At 49.8% G+C, this 8,095-nt stretch overlaps 1 long non-coding RNA gene across 1 annotated transcript; it reads left to right on the forward strand.

Moving 5' to 3' along the window:
* The first annotated feature begins 1,858 nt into the window (after positions 1-1,858).
* Positions 1,859-7,890, forward strand: LOC122445370. Its single transcript, XR_006270518.1, has 3 exons — positions 1,859-1,972; positions 6,592-6,688; positions 7,760-7,890. It is a non-coding gene; the product is annotated as an uncharacterized LOC122445370 (long non-coding RNA).
* The last annotated feature ends 205 nt before the right edge of the window (positions 7,891-8,095 follow it).

Here is an 8,095-nt window from a genome sequence, read left to right on the forward strand (position 1 = left end):
TAGGAGCCATTATTCAGCTGCTTGGAATCATCATTACTACTTGGAAGAGTAACTGTGAACCAGGTCAGGCGATGGGAACAGTGATAGTAACAGTAGTTCAGGTCAGATCCAGGTGTGTGTCCTGGAAGGGCCCAGAGGGGAGGAGCAGAGCTGCTCCATGCCAGCTTCTCCCCTAGGGTCTGTGCACTGATCCATCCTCAAACGAGGCTAATGTGATGAGGGCCATCGTCTGGCCACCAGATGTGAAGAGCTGACTCATTGGAAAAGACCCTGATGCTGGGAAAGATTGAGGGCTGAAGGAGAAGGGGGTGACAGAGGATGAGATGGTTGGATGGCATCACTGACTTGGTGGACATGAGTTTGAGCAAGCTCTGGGAGATAGTAAAGGACAGAGAAGCCTGGCGTGCTGCAGCCCATGGGGTCTCAAAGAGTCGGACACAACTTATCGACTGAACAACAACAAAAGCTGTGCTTCTTCAGGTATGGAATGGCCAGACTGTTAAAGCCCAGCACCTTCACCAGCCTGGCTGAAAAGGAAACCTTCCTCAACATGTACGTCTAGGGAGCAGCCCTCCCAGCGCGAATTCAGGAAGAATAGATTTTAATCGAGTTCCCCTTCCAAGAACTCCATTTGGGTGAAGCAAGCATGGTGCCACACGTTTGCTTCATCTGCCGGCAGGAAGTGCTGACACCTGCCAACATGCTGAAGCCCCCCTCCCCTGGGGCTGCCTCCCCCACATTCCTTCTCTGAGGTTCCTGGCCACACCCAGGCCCCAGGAGAGCCTGGGAGGGGAGATGGCTGCAGCCAGAGTTGCCATCCTGAATGGGTCATCAGCTCTTCCTTCAAGAGACGTGAGAGATTTCTGCAACAAGGCCAAAGATGAGAATGGAGCCTGAATTACTCACTGGGTGGCCTGACCATAAAACAAACAGATGGAGTCAAAAAATAATACCAACATTCTTCCATTAAATTGAGAAAAAACAATGCACTTGGAAGTTGGTCATACTGAGATTTTTTTTTTTTTTTAAATTTCCATTGCTAGTAGGCTTTGCCCTGTCTAGGTCTCAATAGCCTCTTCTGCAGACTAGAACATTGGTCATTCTCCAGAGTCCTGCTGAGACAGCTTTTGTCCAAGTTCTAAAATGTCCGCTTTCCTCCTTTTCTCCTTTTCGCTGCTTAAAGGGAAGCATAAAATTCGGCAGCCTTCTAACCGACAGAATGGATGTTTTAAATGCTGGAGAGTCATCCAGGTTATCCCAGGGAGCAGGTTGCCCCACAAGCTCCAGATCACCCATTTCCCCTCTTTTCCTCCAGAGAGCGTGGAGGGTCAGATCTCTACTCAGGTTCCTGGCTGGAGACGTCCACCAGCTCAGGCTGGAAGGGGGTGTCTCCTGACTTCTAAGTTACAGCCTGTGAACAGATGAGAGAGCAAAGGCACCTTCATTACTGGAAAAACACCCCCAGTGGCCAGTGAGCCACAGTAGGACCTGTGCGCACCAGGAACTGCCTATTTTTTTTTTCAACTTTTTGTTTTATTTTTTATCACAATGCTGTGATAATTTCAGGACAAAAAGGAAGGAACTCAACCACACATATGCATGTATCCATTCTCCCCCAAACTCCCTTTCCATCCAGGATGCCATGTAACATTGAACAGGGTTCCCTGGGCTGTACAGTAGGTCCTTGTGGGTTATGCACTTTAAATATAGCAAGGAGGAGCCTGTTTCTTATCAAGTTTGAAGCAGTTGCTCACTTGGCTCACAGCAGTGCCTCCCAAGAGAACTTCCTCCTGCAACAATGTGAGGACAGCGCTGACTTGGGTCTAGCTGGGACAGCAGATGTCTGGGAGAGACCCCCTTGCCAATACACACGCCAGCAAACATCCTCCAGACTCAGTACCCAACCCGGCTGGATGTCCAGGTTGCTGAGACCTGGAGGAGTTAACACCAGACCCGCAGACGCCCACACTAAGTAAGCACCAGTCATCCCTGGGACTCAATCTTTGTGGTTGGGAAACACAGAGAGAGACGTATTCCTTCTATCCCCGTCTCTGCCTCATTGGATTCAGTTTGTCCTGCATTCAGACTTTGGTACTGTCTTTCATTGGAAGATGCAAGCCTGCAACCCTTTTGGCCAAAGTTTCCATTTCTTAAGAGCTATTCCTGGGATCACAGGCTCAAGCAGAAGCTGCACTCCATCCAAGCATCTCCATATTACCAGTTACACCCTGAAGTCAGATTTGTCTCTTTGCTTCTTACTTGGTGGACGTAGTAGACAGAATATTGGTGGTGATTTAGTCACTAAGTCGTGTCCAACTGTTATGACCCTATGGACTGCAGCCTGCCAGGCTCCTCTATCCCTGGGATTCTCCAGGCAAGAATACTGGTGTGGGTTGTGATTTCCTTCTCCAGGGCCTCTTTCTGACCCAGGAATCAAACCCAGGTCTCCTGCACTGCAGCAGGGAAATCCTGGCAGGAATTCATGAGGCAGAGTATTGACACTCCCCAAAGATGCCCATGTCCTGCCCCTGGGACTTGTGAATATGTTACCTTATGTGGCAACAGGGACTCTACAGATGGGATTAAATCAAGGACCTCGAGGAGGGAGATTTCCCTGCATTGTCCAGGTGGGTCTGACATCCGTGAGGTTTTTACAATGCTGTTTCCATCATTCTAGACCAGCCAGCTAGTGAAGGCAGGCAGGCGTCGTCAACCTTCCTCTCATTGAAGGCGAAGGGAGATCAGGAGCTGCCGGCCAGGCCAGAGTATACACCTCAGATTTCCTGGACAAAGTCACAAAGCCAATAGGAATGTCTCTGTCCTCAGGGAGCTTCCCCAGGGCATGTCCCCCAGCACAGGTAGGGCATCCTGAGCTTGCCCACTTCCACCTTTATCTCATCCCTCAGGTGGGAGCTGGCGGCTTACTTCCTTCCACTGATACCAGTGGCTGGGCCTATTGATCTCGGCTCCTGGCAGCCCACTTGGCCTTTGAAATGCCTTTCCCAGGCCCGGCCCCAGCCTGGAGCCATGGTGGGTGATGGACGAGGGAGAAGCGGTCCCAGCCATCTGCCCATCCTCAGCCCGCCCGTGGGCTGGGCTGGGTGCAGGGATCCTGGGAGGCAGACATTCACCCCAGGCCCATTTTAGCGGTGAGGGAAGTGCCAGGGGAGGGTTATGGGTGGGTGGGGCTGAGGTTTGAATCCAGTCCCTTTAGTCAAAGCTATGGTTGTTCCAGTAGTTAGGTACTAGGAAGTAATAGTAGGATGTGAGAGTTGGACCACAAATAAGGCTGAGCGTCAAAGAATGGATGCTTTCAAATTGTGATCCTGAAGAAGACTCCTGAGAGTCCATTGGACAGCAAAGAAGTCAAACCAGTCAATCCTAATGGGAAAATAACCCGTTTATTATTAGATTTATTAGAAGGACTGATGCTGAAGCTGAAACTCCAGTACTTTAGACATCTGATGCAAAGAGCCAACCCATTGGAAAAGACCCTGATGCTGGGAATAATTGAAGGCAGGAGGAGAAGGGGACGACAGAGGATGAGATGGCTGGATGGCATTACCTACTCAATGGACATGAGTTTGAGCAAGCTCTGGGAGATGGTGAAGGACAGGGGAGCCTGGAGTGCTGCAGTCCATGGGGTCTCAAAGAGTTGGACACAACTGAGCGATTGAACAACAACAAAACCAAATCCAGAGCCCGAATGCGTAGAAGCTACTACCCTCCATCTTACTGCTGAACTGCCAACTTTTCTCAGCTCCGGGACAGAGCATCCTTGTCCCTGTCCCTCTGTGTCCCTGCTGAGAAGCCACCGACGGGAACAGCATCGCCAAGAGCACTGGTACCTGCACACCTTCTCCAGGGTGTCAGAGATGCCCTCGGGGCAGGGGGCCCTGGGGTAAGACTCCTGTTTCCCAGTTCAGTCCCATTCAGTCGCTCAGTCGTGTCCGACTCTTTGTGACCCCATGGACTGCAGCACACCAGTCCTCCCTGTCCATCACCAGCTCCTGGAGCTTGCTCAAACTCATGTCGATGGAGTCGGTGATGCCATCCATCTGGTTCCCAGGCAAGGCAGCAGTTACTGCCCAGAGCCTGAAAATGCATGAAGGCACTGTTACCCCATGGTGGTGTTGCAAGAAAGAGTGGGAGGTGCGAGAGGGTGCTCACATCCCAGGTCCCAGGTGAGTCCCTATGATGGGTGCTGAGTGTGGGTTCTTGGCCTCCCGCAGGAAAGAATTCAAGAGCAAGCCTTAGTAAAGTAAAAGGAGGTTTATTCAGAGAGATACACACTCCACAGACAGACTGTAGTCCATCTCAGTAGGTGAAAGGCCCCAGCGTTTTTAGAGGGCTGGGTAATTTCAGAGACAGTTGAGTGGGAGGAGTATTGCAACTGTTTTGGGAAAGGGGCAGAGGTTTCCAGGAATTGGGCCACCACTCACTTTCTGACCTTTTATGCTCGGCCTTGGAACTGTCATGGTGACTGTGGGTGTTGTCTAGCATGTTGATGTGTTAATAATGAACATTTACTGGAAAAGGTCAATTTTCATTCCAATCCCAAAGAAGGGCAATGCCAAAGGATGTTCAAACTACTGCACATTTCTGCTCATTTCACACACTAGCAAGGTAATGCTCAAAATCCTTCAAGCTAGGCTTCAACAGTATGTGAACCGAGAACTTTCAGATATCCAAGCTAGATTTAGAAAAGGCAGAGGAACCAGAGATCAAATGGCCAACATCTGTTGGATCATAGAAAAAGCAAGAAAATTCCAGAAAGACATCTATTTCTGCTTTATTGACTACACCAAAGCTTTCGTGTGAATCATAACAAACTGTGGAAAATTCTTCAAGAGAGGGGAGTACCAGACCACCTTCCCTGCCTCCTGCAAAACCTGTAGTCAGGTCAAGAAGCAACAGTTAGAACCGGATGTGGAACAATGGACTGGTTCCAAATCAGGAAAGGAGTCCATCAAGGCTGTATATTGTCACCCTGTTTATTTAACTTATATGCAGAGTACACAGTCTAAGTGACGATGCCGTAAACGTGACGAGGGAGCTCTTGTCACATGGAGGTGACCTGATCTTGCTCCTTCTTTTCCGGCTCCTCATCCCTGCACCCTAGCCTCTCCCCTGAGCTTGTGGAAGAGGGGTGAGGGCCTGGAATCCCTTCCGAGGGCTTTCTGTTTCTCTCCTGAGGGCGATTTCACTTTCCCTTTCTGCCTCTGATGGAATGGGTGAGGATCATTTCTCTGAACCAGGCAGTTGGGTTTCTCTGATGCCCTCCTTTGCTGCCCTGGGAAACTGGGGGCTGTCCTGTTAGACTGTCTTAGCGGATTGCTAGCTAATAATTGTTCTTGAACTTCAGGTATGTCACTCGACCTGCATATCCTGCTAAGGGAGGTACTGACATGCCTTGACATCAGTTGACTTATCTGTCAACAAAGCCACTTCTACCTGCTCCCCCACCCCCCTCCTTCCCAGCCACCTCTGCCTCCACCCTCCCCCAGAACCCAACCCCAGCCTCTGTGTTGGGAGCACGACCTGCCCTGGAGAGAACCACAAAAAAAAAAAATAATAAACGCAGGCTTTGAGAAAAGAACCAGGTCAGCACGTCTGTGAGAGTGAGTCATCCTTGCAGTGGCCACGATGAAAGGCCATGGAGATTCACAGAGATCGCCTTGACTCTGGGGTTTGACATCTAAGCCCCCTGTCCTCGGGGGAGCCATCTGTAGAGGTGGGGTAGCCCATGCATCTGCAGGTTTCTGCTGCAGATCATCCGAGAGGAGTCTGTGTGTCTGCTCCCCGCCTCCTAGTCCCTACCCCCAGTCACAGGCCTAGCCTGGAGAACCATCCCACCCATCTTTGGTTTTTCCAGAAGGATGGTCTGACCTCCCACCTCTTCCCCAGAAGGTCCGTGACTCCAATGCCCCCTTAAGTGCATCATCTGTTCACCCATTCTCTGCACAGTAGAAGACCCCGTGCCATGCCGTCCTGGGTCAGGTCCCAGCAATGCGACACCATAACAGTGAGCTTGATGATCATTTCGGCTCTGAGAGCCTCAATGCTTCATCTGTCAAATGGAGGCAATGCCTTCCAGTGGGTGATCGAGGGGTGGTCACCTGAGGGATTGGAGTGGAGGCATTGGTCAACAAGGCAAAGCCGGGTGTTGCAACTGGGGTGGGGGGGTTCCAACTCCTTGAAGACATTGTAGCAAACAGGACCTGTCATCTCACCGCCTGTCCTCAGGAAGGTGTGGGGACCAGTTGGGCAGGTCCTCAGGGAGGTGACCATGTTTGCTTTGGATCATGGGGCTGGTCTGCACACTTGCGGGCACCACACCCCATGTGTCAACCTCCAGGAAGCAAGCTTTTCCACTGTTTCCTACTGTTTTTCTACCAAGTTGTGTTAGGCTGGGCCAGCGCCCAGGGCAGACACCCCTGAGAACCTGCCCTGTGGGAAGAATCACCCCCTCCCCCAAGTACCCAGAGGTCTCATGACAGCTCGGGGCTAACTCTGCACTGGGCACTCACCCATCCCAGCACTGTGTCAATGTCCTCTGTGTGCTAACGTTTGGTTTTCACATTTCCCCAGGGGTCTGAGTTCTCTCAGCAAATATCTACCTAGTGCCTGCTCCCTGCAAAGTTCACAGACACGTCAGCAAGCAAAGCATCTCAACATCCATGCCCAGGTGAGCCTTCCATCCTAGGCGGGGAGGCAGACCACAGAGAAAACAGGAGACATGCATTACAGAAGGTGCTAGAAGGAGCAAGCATGGCCTTGTTGAGCAGAGACTAGGTGGAGATTAGACAATAGGCCATGGGCATTGTTATCCCCATTTTACAGATGGGGAGACCAAGGTACAAAGGGACTTGGTCAAGGTCACATAGTTCGTCCTTGAACCCAAGTACTCCGACTTCGGTACATTTACAGTTTGTTCTGTAAAATCAGAAAATCAGGAGATTTTCCCTAAAAAGTCCTGGGGAGTAAGTGTTTTAGGCTCTGCGGGCCACATTTGACTCTGACACATATTCTTTGTTTTTTTACAACCCTCAAAAAATGTGAAAACTATTCCTGCCTCTCGGGCAGCACAAAAACAGGTGCATAGCATGGCTTTTGACCCTTGCTCTAAGCCATTAGCCTTTCCAACATTCCTAATGCAGTTAAAATTTCTCAGAACTCCGCATGACCTAAGGTGAACGGTATTAGTCCCATTTTATGGACCAGGAAAGCGAGGCTCAGGAAAGTGAAGTAACTTGGCTATGATTATGGAGGGCCAGAATTCCAGCCCCGGTCTGGCTGGGTCGGCAAGATCCAGGTACTTTCTCCATTCAGCTTGATGTCTTACTTTCGACACTGCATTTTTACTTACTTTCGACACTGTTTTAAAATGCAACATTGAAATAACTTAGGAGGTTGGGATTAACATATACACCCTACTGTGTCTTAGATAGATAAGCAACCAGAACCTACTGTGTAGCATAGGTTATTCAATATTTTGTAATAACTTATAAGGGAAGAGAATCTGAAGAATATATGCGTGTGCGGAACTGAATTGCTGTACCGTACATCTGAAATTAACATGATATTATCAATCAGCTATACTTCAATAAAAAATAAATAAAATGCAACATTTATGATTCCTCAAAAAATTAAACATAGAATGGACATATGACCCAGCAACTCTACTCCTGGGTATATATTCAGAAGAATTGAAAGCAGGAGCTCAAACATATATTTGCACACCCTGTGTTCATAGCAGCATGACTCACAGTTGCCAAGAGAAGAGGTCCCTCAAGTGTCCATGGATGGATGACTGGAATGCAGTCCAAGGAGAGTGTGGTTCATTCATTCAAGGCAATGGTATTCAGCCTTAAGAGGAAGGATATTCTGACAGCTGCTGCAACATGGATGAACCTTGAGGACACACTGCTCAGTGACAGAAGCCAGCCATGAACGAACAAATACGATTCCTCTTGCACGAGGTCCCTAGAGAAGCCAAACTCATGGGGACAGCAAGCTGGAAGGTGGGGGCCAGGGACTGGGGGAAAGGGGTGGGAGTGATTGTGAGAGTGAGCAGTCCATGGGGACAGAGTTT

This window comes from Cervus canadensis, chromosome 7 (assembly GCF_019320065.1).
Source record: "Cervus canadensis isolate Bull #8, Minnesota chromosome 7, ASM1932006v1, whole genome shotgun sequence".
Taxonomy (NCBI): Eukaryota; Metazoa; Chordata; class Mammalia; order Artiodactyla; family Cervidae; genus Cervus; species Cervus canadensis.